This window comes from Netta rufina, assembly GCF_964035555.1.
Source record: "Netta rufina genome assembly, chromosome: 2".
Lineage (NCBI taxonomy): Eukaryota > Metazoa > Chordata > Aves > Anseriformes > Anatidae > Netta > Netta rufina.
Window position 1 is genome coordinate 154,312,846 of NC_140124.1, and position 16,757 is coordinate 154,329,602.

General features: G+C 45.3%; 1 protein-coding gene across 1 annotated transcript in view; it reads right to left on the bottom strand.

Annotated features, from left to right (window-relative positions):
• The window catches only part of KCNK9 (potassium two pore domain channel subfamily K member 9), a gene marked incomplete at both ends in the record, with an annotated part of 79,525 nt that overhangs the window by 45,654 nt on the left and 17,114 nt on the right, over nt 1-16,757 (bottom strand). The gene's annotated exons all lie outside the window — the stretch shown is intronic.

Genomic DNA, 16,757 nt, shown 5'->3' on the forward strand with positions numbered 1-16,757 from the left:
AACCCAAGTCACCCCTTGGCAGGACAGCAGCCTGGGCTCACCAGGCCTTGGGAAACAGATGACAAGACCACTTTGCTGCCAAAGCCACTGTCTAATTTGCCCAGAGTCAATCATTCACTGCAAATTGTCATTCTTATTTCCCCCTTTCACCTTGATGGTAGAGACTCAGCAATGATGCACTTCGACAGGTTCCCTGTGGAGTCAGTGGAGGGAGATCAGCATCTTCAAAGAGCAATTAATCCCCCCTCGAAGCCAAAACAACCTCTGAACATGCCCACCACTGCTTAGAGCCATGCGGCACTGGCTGAGAAAAAGGAGCTGAGGACAGGATGGCAAAACCACTTAAAAGGAGTAAACGCCATTACATGAGAGGCGTTCTCGCGTGGTAATTGGGCTTGGCTGCAACTTACAGTATTACACCCATCCTGTCTTGCTAATAGAGACTTTGCCGATGCATATTCGATAGCTTCATCATGTAATACGTAACAATATGCTAGGCTAATAATTCAAGGGTTGATAAACCCAGCTAAGCGGCACCCCGGAGTGAATTGTTTTGAACATTAGCTAATTTGCCACTAGCCAATTCATCCAGCAGAAAATGAATTATTGCGCACAACAGCGTTTCATCACTTGGGTTAACAATCAGCGGTTTCAGAGGTATTTCTTCCCTCCCACAGATCTGCACCAATGTTAAGTAAATAGTCCTCACCAAGGATTGAGGAAGGAAGGCAACGGGTAGGAACTGTCACAGCTAGAGGAGGAAACAGAGGAAGCAAATTTAAGCCACTTGTTCAGAATGACCCAATAAAACAATGGAGAGAAGGAGAAAACAAAGTCTCTACCCCAGATTTACCCATTATATCAGGCTTTCAAAGATAGACATGCACTTGTTTGGGAAGGCTTTTTTCCCTCTTCTCAAAAGGTCATCTCCACCCATGGGGCAGAAAAGGATTCCCAAGGAGGTCTGTCTGTCCGTCTCAATGTTTCTTGAGAGAAAGATAAAGCCAGGACAACACCAGTACGGCAACATCAGTGGCTCTGATTTCTCACGAGCCTTCCAGGAGGAACCTTGTCCTTCTAGATTTCAGCACTAGTTTAATTTGGCTGTGGGTACAGGCTGCTCTCGTTGTATGCCAGAAAACATTTCCTGAATCACAGAGCAGCTTTAGTAAGCCCCTATGCCCCTTCACTGCTCCTATAGTCCTGAGAAAGGACTCCGTGGGATGCAATCCCACTGGGACACTACTTGACCTAGGCACATGATGCCAAGAAATAAAGATGATAAATCAGCAACAAATTATTCACATTTCTGTATTTCAAGCCATGATGTCAACACAAAGTACTTCTAGGACTACTGGTCCCATGTGTGTGACTGGCTAATAGTACATTTGGGTTCAGGCATTCCTTCCTTCCTCGTGTTCAGAAGTGAGTCCTACCCTCTCAGGTGTTGCAGGAACCCATATCCTTCTAAGAACATCATAAACACAGATCCACCCTCCTCCTTGCTTGATGACTGTCAACAGATGGTATTCAACAGATATTACAGCAGATGGAAGTCTGAAAGAACAACAAATGAGGATTAAATGCAGGTTAGGTGGATTTTAGTTGGAGAGCTTCATCCTGTTGTGAAAGCTTGGAGGTAGTTCTAGAGGAGAACCACGATGCGCCGGTGATGAGAAATGCTGAGAGTGCGGGGTGGAAGTTAGACTGCCATTGCTGCTCCTATTTGAAAGAAATGGCAAGTATTGCTTCAATTTTAAGTATCTCATAATTTTCACCTAATACTTTAGTAGCACCTTGAGTAGAAAAAAAAATAAATCTTTTTGTTTGTCTTTGCTAGGATTCACTATTTCGTTTCCTCTTCCCACCAAATATCATTTTGCTGATACTAAAAATGGTTTCTTACGACTATGATAAAGTAGTGGCACTTCTGAATAGTCAAATCAAGGGGAAAAAAAAGAGTAACGAATCTGTTGATGAAAAGTTGAATGATTCAGACAAGAGAATTGATTATTTGAGTCAATTCCATCAGAATGTGGATGTCATTGTTGTTCTCCAATTTCACTTTCTTTTATTGAAATCTTACTGTCTGGAAAGTAAAAAAGAAAAATCATTACCTTAACAAAATATCAACAGAGACCTATTTCTGCATCATTCCTGTGGAATTCTTTGGTCATCTTGAACCTGTATATGACTACATATTTAAAATAAATACATCGGTGTACATTTTCTAGTGACTTCTGATATTAAAACCTTCTTGAGATAAAACACGGAATGTCCAAAAAAAACTCTATTTTCCACAATGTTTTGTGTTCTCTTATAATCACAGAATCACATAATCTTCTAAATGAAAAGTAAAGAAGCATTTACTTAGCTTCTGAGTTTTATTAAATGTCTACTAACCAGATTGTGATATGATTTGTATTTACTGACCAACACATTCAATGGTTTGCTTTTTTAATTTTATAGGCGTTTCATAGTCAGTAAGCAGGTCAAATTTAACAAGTTACCAGCTAACAAACAGCACATTTGGAATGCAAAATTTTATTATGAATGACACCTGCACATGCCAAAAAGGTTTTACATGGTACTGATGTCCCTTTAATCTAGCACACCATTATTGCTCATGGCATTCAGAGGTCAGAAGCATTCAGGGTATTATATTAGGCACCAGATATTTATTTTTTGTTTACACATTCCTGCCTTAAAACTTGTTAATTCATTATCATTTACCAAAACTTTTGAAATTATACTTTAAAGAAGAAAAACAAAGGCTTTCCAACTCTGTCCCCTCCGAGTTTCATAGTTACGGAAAAAAGGGAAAGCTTCTTGGCAAGAAATGCCAGACCAACAAATATTAGGTTTGGCCTGTTCTGGCAGATATTTCACTGTAGCAGGTGCCAAAGCCTCTCTGATGTCCACTCTTATTCTGTTAACCAGTGGCTGCAGTGATCCTACGGTACAGATCCTTCAGGAAGCTGTACTGACATCAAACATAGTCACTGCAGAACGTGCTCCAGTCTTCATCATCCAAGAAAATCCTAAATAAATCCCATTGACTAGAAAAACATAACACCTAAAACTGTACCTAATCCTCTCTCTTGCAGAAAGAGAACCTCCTGACAGCAGCTTAGAGGTTTACCTTGGGTGATGCCTACAGCATGGAGGGGTCTCTACCAAAAAACATCTTGCCCTGTACCAGATGAAATTGGGAACCCTCAGGAGTTTTTCAACGGCAGGATTACTGAGGGTTTGTGCTCAGATTTCCCATTTGCCTCCATTCTTCATCAAGTGTGGAGTAAAAATATTTGCTAACAAGTGAAGAAACTCCTCACAGAACAAGGAGAAACCACCTCAAACTCTACTCCCTGCCCAGTACACGCAGTTAAGTGCCTTGAATCATGCTGGCTGATTTGAAGCCTATGCTCAAGCACAACAGATACAGTGAAACAGCATAAAATGAAGAGGGAAATGCCAGAAAATGATCCTTAGCAAGGATCCCATTGTAAAAAAATCTAGCCCAAGTGCCAAAAAGAAATCCCATAGAGTCTGTGAATGTCCCAGCTGAATACGTAATAAATTTCAAAGGGTGATTGAATGTGTATCTGGAGTGCCAGGCAAAGCAAATACAAGCTGAGAAAGGATGGTCAAAAAGCCACCGACCTGACATGGGAACTCACTGCAAGCAGATTGACATCCCCGTAACACCCCAAATGCACTTCACCTTCATTTCACTTATTCACTGGGACTTGGCCAAGGCCTCACTGACAATGCAAAGACTCCTGCGTTCTCCTTTTCATCTCGGAAAGGCTAATGGGATCATCCAAATGTCACCTTAATGCTAACCGACCGCTGTAACACAAGCTTGGGAGATAAGTACTGCCAAAGCATTAGCATCTCCTTCTACAATCCCTTACATGAAACTCATGTAATTTAAAGACACCCTACAAAATATCATTTTAATGCTGATATCTTCCCTCTCCACTGTGCTTGGCCGCACAGTCCCCACACTGCAGTCTACCTGATGCTGCTATCCTCCGTGGCTCATTTTTCTTTATAACTGTAAGACATCATTTTGGGGAGGAAAGGAAGAGGAGTAGGATGGGAGGAGGAATGGATCCAAAATTCCCCAGCAAAATGGAATGAAAAACACAAGCTTAATCAAGCACATCCCCCACACCTGCAGAAGTCCTAAGGACTCAGCCAGGAACGAGCGTTACCTAGAGACTGAGCTCCCAAAAAGTGGGAGTTCAGTTTGGCCAGGAACCCAGAGTCAATAGGATTATCCAATATGAGGACGCCCAAATGCTGCAAGAGGCAAAACCCAAGTACAACCACATCCCTCAAAGGACTAAGTGCAAGCATCCCTTCTGCCTCTATCCTCTCCCTTAGGCAGCCTAAATGAGAAATGTTTGCACACTCTCATCCATCTGTGCAGCTCTTCTAACCTGAAGCATCTCCTAAAAAGCTAAAGCCAAAAAAACACAGCAGTTCAATTGTTTAAAACAAAATTTGGAGGGTTTTCTATTATTTTCATTTTGTTTTACGTTATCTCGGAGTCCATAACCAGCTTAATGACTGAGCTGATCAGTTTGGGAGGGTACTCCCAAGGGCTTGGGGGCTGGGGATCTTTTGCATTGCAGATGGTGATGGGAGCCTTATTCAACAAACAAAATCCATCCGAAAAGAAGGAAAAAGGGGGAGGAGGGGGAGGAGGGTCATTTTTGCTGAAGATCAGAAATGCTTCACTTATCTACGGCTTGTGGGGAGGAAGAGGAGAATAAGAAAAAAGGTTAAAAATAAGGAAAAAAAGGCTTGGAAAGCCAGCCGAGCCTGGCGGGGAGCAGGCGCGCCTCTGGGGGGAGCTCGGGAACCACAGTTCGCCCCCCCACGGGGCTGTTTCCATTTCGCTTTCTGTGCTGATAAATCGGGAGAGGAGGGGGAAAGCAGCCGTCTCTCCCCTTTATCTCTCGTTTGAAAAATAAGCATCCTCTTCCCCTGGATGTTCGGGCTGGAAAGGCAGGTATCTGCTTTGCAGCAGCCTGTTGGCTAGCTGAGAACAAACAGAACGACAGGGGCTGAGCAAAAGAGCATCGTGCCCTGAAACGTTCCTCCCAGTAATCATTGAATCATAAAGGTTGGAAAAGACCTCCGAGACCATCTTGTCCAACTATCCCCCTACCACCAATGTCACCCACTAAACCATGTCCCCAGGCACCACGTCCAACCTCTCCTTGAACACCCCCGGGGTGGTGACTCCACCATCCCCCTATGTGATGTCTCTTTGGGATGCTACCAGTTGTAGGGACACGGTTTAGTGGGTGATATTGGTGGTTGGGGGATGGCTGGACCAGATGATCTTGGAGGTCTTCTCCAACATTAATGATTTTATGATCCTATGAGCAGAGGATTGTGCCCACGAGGGCCGGATCCCTGGCCAAGCCATCCTAGGCACAACCACAAGATGCTAAGGTTGCTTCACCCACTCCCAGGTGGCATGTTTTCCAGCAGTTCTGCATGATTTCCCAGACCGCAGGCATTTTGACTGGCTTCTGAAATAATTCATCTCAGTGCGTGCCACTTTGGTCAGCCAGCACCCATCCTAGCTATCTCCATCACCGAGGAGCAGACCACAAAGCCTACCAGGGCTCTGTCAATCACCCCATCTCTCCATGGGAAAAGTGAACCTGTGACCCTGCCCTCTTCATCCCTCTCAAAAGTCTGTCTTCGGGCTGTGACAGTCCTTGACATTAGTTACATTTAGCTTGGGAAATGGCATTTCCCCAGAAGCCTTCCCAGAAGAGAGAAATATTAAGGCAGCCCGTTAGGATGTTCCTCCTTCTTTTCAACCCAAGCCATAGATGTGGTTTTCAGAAGTCTCAGCTTCAGTGCAGTACTTACAGATGCTTGCATTCACACCTTCATCAGGGAAGGCAAAATTAAAAACTAAAATCACTGATGAAATATAATTGAAGTGAATGTTCTGATGAAAAAAAAAAAAAAGAAAAACAAGCGGGGAAAAGCTCACCCCTGATTGCTTCTCTACAGTACTCCCAGGCCCAGAAAGTGAGGATAATTAATTGTACAAGATAAGGAAAGGCATAAGGAATTATTTCAGTGTTGGAAAGAACTGATGAAGAATTGAAACAGTCAAATAAACGTACAATTTGACCAAACGTGACCTATGGTGAGGACTTCACAGCAGTCAGTAAACACTGGAAGGATGTAAACACTTTATCTGAGGCAGTAAAACTAGCAAGGGTTGAAGGAAATTATGAAACTCAAAATGAAGAAGGCTAAAAATCAGGAGCTCATGCCAAATACTGGGCCTGTACATCAGTGGAAGTGTCTTTCGAGGAAAGTGATCTTTCCTGGAAAAAGAAAAAAAAAAAGGAAAGATTTTATTTAATACAGACGTAGTCTCTCAGCATCGTCTGTCATCTAGGAGGATTCAGCAGAAATCAGTCGAGGAACTGCAGGCTCCAGCGTGCAGCCTCGCACTAACTGCTTAACATAGCATGTTTGCAAATCGTAACACCACTGTTACAACTGATACTGAGCAAATTTTTAGCAGCTCTGCACTACGAGAGGGAAAAAACATCGCTCCGGCTACAAAAGGAAGCAACTCTGCTCTGCCCCTCAGTGAGAGCTCTCAGGCTGGAGACCTCCCATCCTTTTTTTTTTCTATTATTTATCCAGATGGATTCCCAGCCCCATTGCTTTTGCCTCTAGAAGTGCACATGCTGGAAACAGTCACGAGGGGCCTGAAAATCCTGACTGGTTAGCAAGCAGCTTAGCAGAAAAAGCTATGGGCATCCTGGTGGAGGACAAGTTGAGCAGGACTCAGCGGTGTGTCCCTGAAGCAATGGGGGACAACCACACCAGGTTGCATGAGTAAGAGCTTAACGAGCAGGTCAAGAGAGATTATTCCTCTCTTTTTGGCACAGAGAGCCATACACCTGGAGGGGCACCATGAAAGGAGAAGAAATGGTCACAAATTGCAGAGAGAGATATTCCAGTTCGGTATGAGGAAAAAAATCCTCAAAACAAACACTGGAATAGGAGCAGAGAGGAGGTGCAACAGCCAGCTGCCTTGGAGATGATCAAAACACAACGGGACAAAGCTCTGACCTAACACAGGGCCTGCTTTAATGGGAGACGTGGACTGAAGACCATCAGAGGTCCCTTCCAACCTCAGCCACTCTGTGGTTTCATGGAAGGAGAACCAAAACTGGAAGCGGGATTGGGATCAAGAGCCTCCAGAAGCACCAGACAGATTTAGAGCTGCATCAGAAACAGCTCCCAGAAATCAATTCTCCTTTTTCCCCTCTCCATAATGCTGTTCAAGACCTAAACCAGCCCAGACATCCACCCAAAATCCCAAAGATGTAAGTGGAAGTCTAATACCCCCTTTACATGCTCCCCTTTGGGGGTCTCTCTGAGCACACCCCAACCTAGAGGTTCTGTAATGCACAAATAGGAAATCCACACGACCCTCCAGAAAGAGGGAAAAGACGTGCATACGTGGGCTTTCCTTCCTCCCCACTACACTACAGGTGCATCAACTTTTCACCCCAGTGACTTTGCATGAGTGTGGGAACTAACAAAGTCTGCAGTCACCACCTTATCAGTGTAAGGAGCAGCTCCTTTTTTTCCAAGGTGGCACGTCCCTAAGTCAGCTCTTCGTACTTTGCTTATAGGAACAGGTTTTTAATGTTCTTAACACCATAGGTTCACTACGGTGGGGAATGAACTGCTTCCTAAACGGGCTCGCACACCGCCAATAAAGCTGGTTCCCGTGTGCTGACTGCAGAGTATTGCTGGAGATGGCAGTCAGGAGGGAGGCAGCACTGCTTGATTTCCAGAACCCAGCTGGGTTCACACGTCTGGTCGTTGCAAAAAAGAAATGTTGACTTGAAAATCAAGCAAACCCAGTCAAGAAGTCATTGAGGGGGGATAAACAGGGAGTCCCAAGACACCTTTTGTTGAAGCACTTCACCATGGATAAACACACTTTGGAATGAGGCATTTTTGCAACCCCGTCTTTATTTTTGTGTGTGCTGATTTTAGGTTTTTACCACAAAGAAGCAGCTTCTTACAGTTTGTTGTCAGTTAGATAAGAATCAACTTTTGCTAAGTGCCCTCATCCTTACCTCACCGGGGACGTTTCTGAAGTCCTTATTGCTTGAAAGCCAACTAAGAGTAAATGACTCTGTATCGTAACCCAGTCCCAGCCCATCAGAGAGAAGAGGTGTCAGGCTTGTTCAGGTTGGCTGAGTCACAGCACCACTGCTTTCGTCTTTGTGATGAATGTCAGGGATAAAAGGAAAAGCACTACAGTTGCCTTATTCCTGCTCACAGGATATTGGAAAATGCATTAGATGGCTTCGAATTGGCTGAAGCACGATGCTGGGCTCCCTGAAGTTTTTTCATAACAAATTTCCCACATCGGCAGCACAGGGGATGGTCTGGGGGAGCACTCATCAGTTGCCTTCTTCAGTGTCCGGGATCCTGTGACTGCATCCACAGCTTTTAAAACATTGTAAGGTTTCCTCAGGCTCCTCCTGCAGTTGCCTGGATCGCAAGTGTCCAAGACAGCAAACCTCCTCGGGCAGCTGTAATGCTGTGACAGACATTTAGGTTTCTCTCTGGGGCTGCCTAGCAGCAACAACTCTTCCAGAGTATGGGCAGCAGCCAGTCTCCGAACTACAATGCCAAAATCAAGCAAAGATGCAAGGACAGACCTGTCCCCAGCACTTGAGATGAACAAGATGTTCGCTCTTCTCTCTGCTTCCTTAAGTTTTACTCAGGAACAGAAGTGACTGTACTGGGATTGTGCTCAAGTTTGGTGCTGGAGAGAGGGTTGCTGCATCTCCTGGGAGACATACAGGAGATGTAATGTCCACAAGCCAGCTGGATTCCCTTGTAGCAATTAGGACAGATACTGAATACACAGTAATTTTCTGGATTTTTTTTTATTAAAAGTGTCAATTCAACCCTTGGCCCTTTGCTTGGGTATACGCCACTTTTGGCACATGTTTCTTGGGAGTAGGATGAAATTTCAGGCTGAAAAGCATCATCATTAGACTCAGGGAGGATCTGAAAGGATCACAAAGGATCCGAATCCTGGCCTCCCACCACCTGGTTTCCAATAACACCATTTCCTCCCCTCTCCCTTGGACCTGTTCTTCTCTGTCTATCTTACTGAGCCATTAGTAGAGTGATAACAAGTCCCAAACAAGTCTCACCTGGTTCCAAAGGACTATCTTTACTACCAGACTAGTTCACCCACCTCCTGAATGCTTGCTCTGGAGTAATGACAAGCACAAAGAAACGCAACAAAGACCATCCCAACAAAAGAGATTGATTTGAAAACCTGGGGCAACCCTCACAAACCAAATGCCACCATCACAGCTGTGGCATTGAACCCAAGCAGCCACGTTCTGCCACAGCACTGTTACCTAACTGCTGTGATCTTTCCTCAAATAAAGCCACAGGACAAGAAAAAACATCATCTTGTGCAAGGATTAAATATTGTTAGTTCCCAGTGAAACCCAGAGCCCAGGTCCTTCTGGGAATATTATGACTGTCTCAGGCTAGTCACCGGTTTTGTAGTCTACTGAGTAGTTCAAACAAGCATTAATTGGCACTTTTTAATTTTAGCCATCACTGTTCACCTACAAGCCAGAGTTCTGCCAACAGCTGCCTTCTGTATAACCCCTCGGCATCTGATCCTGGGCAAAAATCCCATGAACTAGACACAACGTGGGGTAAGGAACGAAAAAGGGAGTAAACAAGAGGTATAGTTTTAGATATATACGAGACAATATATATAAGACAGTAGGCGTTTCCCTGATATAGGAGGGCTACCACCACGCTCTCACACAGAAGACCACCATCACCATTTAGCATGCAACGGGGCATTTCTGATTCTACCTGATACCAAACAGCCCCACTATCACGGACTACACTATTACAGCTGCTGCAGCACAGCTCGGAGCACCTTGCAGGATAAGCAGTAACACAGCTCAGCGATAACTTGAGGTGATAATTAAGGCTGCCGCTCTTTCCTAAGTGTCTGGATTTTCACGGGCTGCCTGCCTTAATTCTGCCAGCCCATTAAAACCTCTTTGGGGAGAATGAGTATGGATTCGTACATGAAAAAAAAATAATAATAATAATAAAAAACAAGAATTTGGAGAACAGTAACAGGTGCATACAGCAATGTAAATAATGCATTAGTTTATTGGATTTGAGCTGTGCTTTTGAAACCCCAAGCAAGCACCTATATTATATACTGTGCAAACACAGTAAGATAAGGATTCTTTTTCAGCATGGACTGCACAAGGAGGGGAAGAGGGAGACACTTGTTACACCTATTGCACTTGTAGGGAACTGAGACACAGTAAGATTAAAGGGTAGAAGCAGGAAGGTCACTGGGCACCCACAACAGAGGTGCAGCAATGCCTATGTTGTATGTGTCTAGTTCGCAGAATAGAATTCAAAACCTTGTCTCAGGGGCTTGGAAAATGGGGCTGTCATGACTCTTATGGTTTTTTATTCAAATAAAAAATCCAGAATTGGTGCAGGGAACCAAAACCAAAGTCAAAGACTTCCTCCTCATCTGATCACCATGCAGCAGTATCACATGCTCCATCCCTTGTACTCTCCCTTGCTGGATCCTTTTCTATCAAATGGCTCAGCTTTAACAGTATGAGTAGAAGAAAGTGATCATTCCCTACCTCCTCTTGCTCCACAGTAACCTCTATTTGTGATCTGAAGCATGCCTAAATGTGTGTTAGGTGTTGACATGTTAACAGAGGGGCGGTTCTGCCCACATGCAAAACTGGAACTGTTTAACTGGAAGAGTTCAAAAATAAAAGAAAAACAAAGCAGAACAAAAGACAACAGCAGAGGTACCAGAAAAGCAGAGGTTTCAGTACTGGGAACAGAGCACCTGAGCACAAAAGAGAGCAAGCCTGAGACATGAAGATACATCAGCTATATCTCAAATCACAAGCATCTACAAGACCGTGTTGATTTGGTTTTACAGCAAATGGGATCTCAGAAAAAGGAACTAGCAGGGACACCCTCATATTTCTAGGGTCGTATGCCCTGGCTCTGGTGACAGCTCCTGCAGAGCTGTTACCTTTTCCTCACCTATTCAATCCCCCAGGCTTGGATGCACATTGGATTTGATGGTCCTGATCCAGCCACAGCAGCTCTGCACCTAGAGAAGACCAAGCACGCACCTTTCCCATGTCCTTCATGACTCCTGTAACTAATCAATTCCCACAAGAGTCTCTTTTTCTCTCTCCCTTTTGCATTTCCATTCCAGCTGGCCACTCGCCACAGAAGAAAAAAGCAGCACAAGCAGCAAGCTGAAGAAGCCCAGAGCCTGTGACAAAGCAGCACAGAAGTTAACACAGCCCTGAGACGCCAGTCAGTTCTGCCATCTCCAGACAAAAGCAACAAGAAAGCAAATCACCGAGGTATTTCCATTCCATTTCTGAATTTGCCCTGGGCACTACTGACTTTTCACAGACTTGCAGAGATAGCTCTCTCCCTTATCAGCACCAGGACTCATCTTTCTTGAGCTAGTCTGCCCAGCGTGCGTTTTTCAACAATAACACCACTAAAGCAATTAACATTTCCTTTTAAGTTTTCGAGTCAAGGTAAAAGCACTCAGCCTGCAGAGTGCCACTTTCATCAGAAAGGGCTGTTGTGCTTTTCAAGAGGCACAGAAGGATCACTGAACAACTAAATACACCCAGGCACAGAGACAGATTTGTAAGAAATAACTCGCACAGCGAGGTTTGGAAGGCAGCACATAAACAAGACCAGATTGAGGGGCCTGGCAATGGGCATCCTAAGAACAGATGAAGGAGGGCAGCAGCAAGCCATGGATTTTCCACCTAGGAACCGAGGAGGAAATTGTAACCTCCAGGCAGCGCGAAATAACCTTCTAATTCTGTGCTGCTAAATTCGCTGCAAGTCCTGAAGCTTTTTGCCTGTAGCAAAACAGAGCCAGGGTATAGAAAAGGCAAAGTGTTGTCCTTCCACATCCCAGAAAATACACATGTTCCTGAGACATCTGGCACACGGGACCAGCACATCCACCCTATGGTGGGTGATGTACCTAACACAAGAGAGCACCGTGCCATCCTGCTGGCGTGCTGGAAAGAAACCACATGCCAGGCAAAACTGGTCACGGGGTTGGCTAAATGTGTCTAATTCATGGGGATAGGGGGGGATGAGAGCCCACGGCAGTTGGCATCCCACTTGTGAAAGACAGGCTGTGCAGGGGGAAGAGTGAGAAGAGATGCAATTCTGCGAGCCTCTGGCTGCACACATCGGGTTGACAGGCCATCGGCGTGTCTCAGCGCCAGCCCAGAAGGACCCCAACCAAAAACGAGAAACACGCCATCTGGGAGGAAGGTGCTAAGGCAGGTGGTGTCGTATGGGGAAGAGTTGAAGAGCTTGGCACAAGCCCCAGCATGGGGGGGGGGGGCTGGGCGAGGGGGTGGCTTTGAGTGATGTAAAAACCTGGCTGCCAGAAGTTGGACTGAGATCCACCAACTCATTCCGCACAGCTCCCCAAACAGACACACTTCCTTTTCTTAGAAGCACAGATGCCTATATATATTTAAATCACTGCTCTAGTCAGGGGTTGTACTAGCTGTAATTTGGAAACTGGGGGGGTGGGGAGGGGAGAAGGCACTGAAGATCCCAATATGTAATTTTCTCTCTTTTGGCTTATTAGATTATACCCTTGTTTAAGAACTAACTGTTCTTTTACTTGGTGTCCTTTTGGCAACCATCTCTACCTAGCAATACGTGGGTGTGTGCACTCCCCCAAGTTCGCTTGTACTTGCATAGCAAGTTCAAATGAAATACAGCTCAGAAATTGTACTCCCGCAGTCCAGGAGCAGGAGTATTTAGAGCAATTAATCACTAAAATGAAGAAAAGGCGATGACTGGCACTGTAGAGGAAGAGAAGAAAAAAAAATGTTAACTCAGAGCACTACTGAAACGTGCTCAAAATACACAATCGGGAGTGGAAGCGGCACGCCTGCCGCGGCATTGCAATGACGGCAGAGGAGCATCACGGCAGCCTGGAGTTGTGCTCACAGTCAAAATTCTTCTTCAGTGTGACGTTGTGGTGTGGCTGGGAGCGGGGATTTGGAGGTTCCTTTTCACCCGAGGTGATTTTGCTCTCCTCAATCACACGCATAATAGAAAAAAACGTTTAGTACTTCCTGAGTGTGGTTACACCGAGAGAAGAGCTCTGGGGAGGTTGGAAGGGCTCTGCCCCCACTTTTCAGACTGAAAACAGAAGCATCAGGGTATGTGCCAGACATTTGCAACAGCAGCTTCCCTCCTTGGAGGTCTATTTTCAAGACCCCAGACTGGAAGGTGTCCACAAACCCAGCTGAAGTCATAAAGCAATATTTGGGCTCGGAGAGATAGGATTGCAATTTATTGATCGATGATCTGGCTTCGGTGCCATGAACTTTATGTCTAGCATTTCTACCCTGATGTCGTCTCATCCTGCTGAGGTAGGACTTTCCACAGCCAAGTACCTCCACAGATCAGAACAGTGGGAACAGTTTAACCCTCTCACCAGTGCCTTAACCCCAAAGTTTGCTGAGAAGTGTTGGTAGCCGTTCAAAAGAGCTGTGCTACTAACGAGGCTGACGTTAAACCTAGGGCAGAGAGCACACAGAACCCGTAGGTTCAGGAAAGGCTGTGCTAGCATGCTTCAGCCCTGCTTATATTGCAGCTTTTTAAGCAGCATAAACCTCTTATGTTGTCCTGGACTATATTACACTGTTAGCTGCGTGGTGCAAATAGCCAGGGAACGGTTGTGGTAGTGCTTATCTCTAGAGGCTTAAAAAATCAAATGTGTAGCTTCAGACTCTTTCAGAATGGAAAATGCGTCCTGCATCCAGGTCCTCATGACCAAGCAAAGCATAAAGAAAGCCTCAGCCAAGTCCGATCCCCACTGGCACCCCAGGGCGGGTCAATCAAGTTGTAGTTGTTTTAATTGACACTCACACAAGCTGTGATGCTCTATGCATGTGAGCCACTGCATTCAGGTGGGATATCCTCACCTATCTCAAAAAAAAACATCAAAGGAAATCAATGTCAAGTGTTAATCAAAGCAGTTCAATACCCCAAGAACTTCACCCTTCCCTCTCTGCTGGCTTTTTCTTTTCCCACAGCATCTTCCAGCTTTTCATGACCACGCAGCCCTGCTCCATCTTTCCCAGCTCCTGTTTCTCACCTCATCACCCACTTCCCCATCTGCAATGCCATTTGTGCCAGCTGTGACTAGCATTTTTTGGCTTCTCCAAAAAAATGTCTCCAGGCATTGTTCCTCACAGCCTCTTGGACACAAAAGCTGTCCCCAAACTAAAGCATGAGGCCAATATTTTTCCTGGGATAAGCTCTTCAGCTAGGCAGTGATGGTGACAACTGACAGCTATTAGGAGAACTCAGCTTTACACATTGACCTCTTGAACAAAAGAAATCCAATATCTGGTAGTAAAGACACCTGGAAAACCACACAATTGTCCTTACTATCGTGGTATCTTCTCCTTTCATCCTATTACTTGTTGCCGTCATTCATGTCTTGTTTCAAAACGACAAAATTTCCTTAGGGCAATTACTTAATCCCATATTTTGCAGGTATTCACCACACTCCTGTGAATATCAACAGCAGTTTGCACCTCATGAGTCAGCACGCAAAAAACAAAAAATATAAAAAAATCAGTCTTAACTTCTATATACAAGCAGAACAGCACCAACTGCAGCTTTCATTAATACTTCAGGTGGTGAACTCCTCCCTCGGGAATAACAGGAGAGCAAAATCCTCCACGGGAAGTTTGTGTGCATGTAGCTGAGGAGGCAATTCACCAGAGGACTCAGAGTTACCAAGCACCTGTACCCTTTCTTTAAGTTGTCCTGAAAGGCATATTTTTCACATGTTCCTCAATGACTTCGCACCCCATCCAACCTGTTTTCCAAACCCGTATTTGGCAGGTAAGAGCTTACTTGGCTTGAAAACGAGCCTCCTAAGTGCAAAAGCTACTTTTGAAAATGGAGCTTTAGTTCTGTGGTCTTCTAGACACTTTTTCAAAATTACCCTGAATTTCACGCTGGTACAGAGCCCGGTGCAGCAGGGCTTGAATCCAAGGACAGGACCAATCATCATGACTAGCTTTAAGTTTCAGCGAGTGGCAAATTAGAAGAAAACGAACATCAAATCCAACTGCAGATATAGCGGTGCTGTTGTCGCTGCCAAGTGACAGCACACAGCAACTCACCTCCTTGCTCAGTGGGTCCTACAACCTGTGCAGAGCACCGCACCAGCAGCTCCCCAATTAGTAGGGCTAAAGCTAGCAGGGGTATAGCTGTAGTAGGTTGTGATTTTGGAGTGGACGCACCCTGGCATCTCAAAGGTTTCAGAAGATAACACACGGGCACAAAAGTTAGGGTTGCACACAGAAACAGGCACCTCTGTCCGGGTTCCCTATACCCACAGACTCCGGCCTTTTTGGAGGAACCCTCCATGATGCCAGATGTGGTGTCTGTCTCACTTCTCCCATCCTATGCTGGACCCAAATCCACCGCACCAGCATACCCCTACTGTCTTCTGAAACTAGTGGCTCTTGTTATTTTGGTGGACCAAAGCAAGGCCATTGCTGCTTGCCACAGTGAAGAGGTGAAGTGGAACCAGAGCTCAAGCTCTGCTCAAACAAGAGATGGGTGAAGAAGAGGTTGGACCATACATGCAACAGGTTAGGAGCTGCTGCCTACTCAGCTCGTACATACACCTGCTAGTGTTTTCATGGTTATGGTCACCAGCAAAACTACAACGTCAGGCCCCTGACTCCAATTCTTACTGCACTGGAACTGAAGGAGAACTGTCAGCCAGGGCAGCACCACGTCCACCTCCTCGCTGCCACCTCTCCATCAGGCCCTTGTGCCCAGCATGGCCTCCAGACACTTGGAGGAGATAAGCCAGAGCCTTGTGACTACGCCCACCTCTACTCATTCCAAACACAAGCCCAGTCCCTCTTACACTGACCACTACCTCCTCCTCCACAAACCCAGGGAACATCCTCAATGAAGCTTCCCAAACTGATGCTTTGCAGTTCCAGTGGACTGGTATCTTTTAACAAAAACATTTCATCCCCAGGCCTCCAACCAGCTCTGAAGGAAAGGCTTTTCTGATCTCAAAATCCATGTTTCAGCTGTGTTCACAGAGCAAGTCCATGTTGGCACATGTGTTCCACCACTTTGCCCCCTGCTAAGACAGGTAGTTGGGATTAGTAAGTGAACCGAGTCATTAATTCATTCTCCCTGCTCCCCACCTCATTTTTTTTTTTATTTCTTTTAACTCCAACAAAGGAAGAAAATGGAAATTTTCCTAACTACCTGAGTGCCTAGCTCTGAGCTTGCTGGGTCTCTTCCTAGGGTGCGTTGAGGTTAATAAAGTTTGCACAGTGACACAAAGATTGGAGGACGGTTTGCAGCTGAATAGGGATCTCTGTTCAAGCAATGGTTGATCCTTCATTAGATCAGCCCACGGATGAAATGAAAGTGTGGTGACATTAGTGAACACCCTAGTAGAAGCAAAGAAAAGACTGCAGACCCACAGATGAGTCACGAAATCTGTCTGTTCCAGTGCTCTAATTACATTGCTCATCCAAGAAAAGCCTCTTTTGGAGCCATTAGGTCAGAAACCGTTC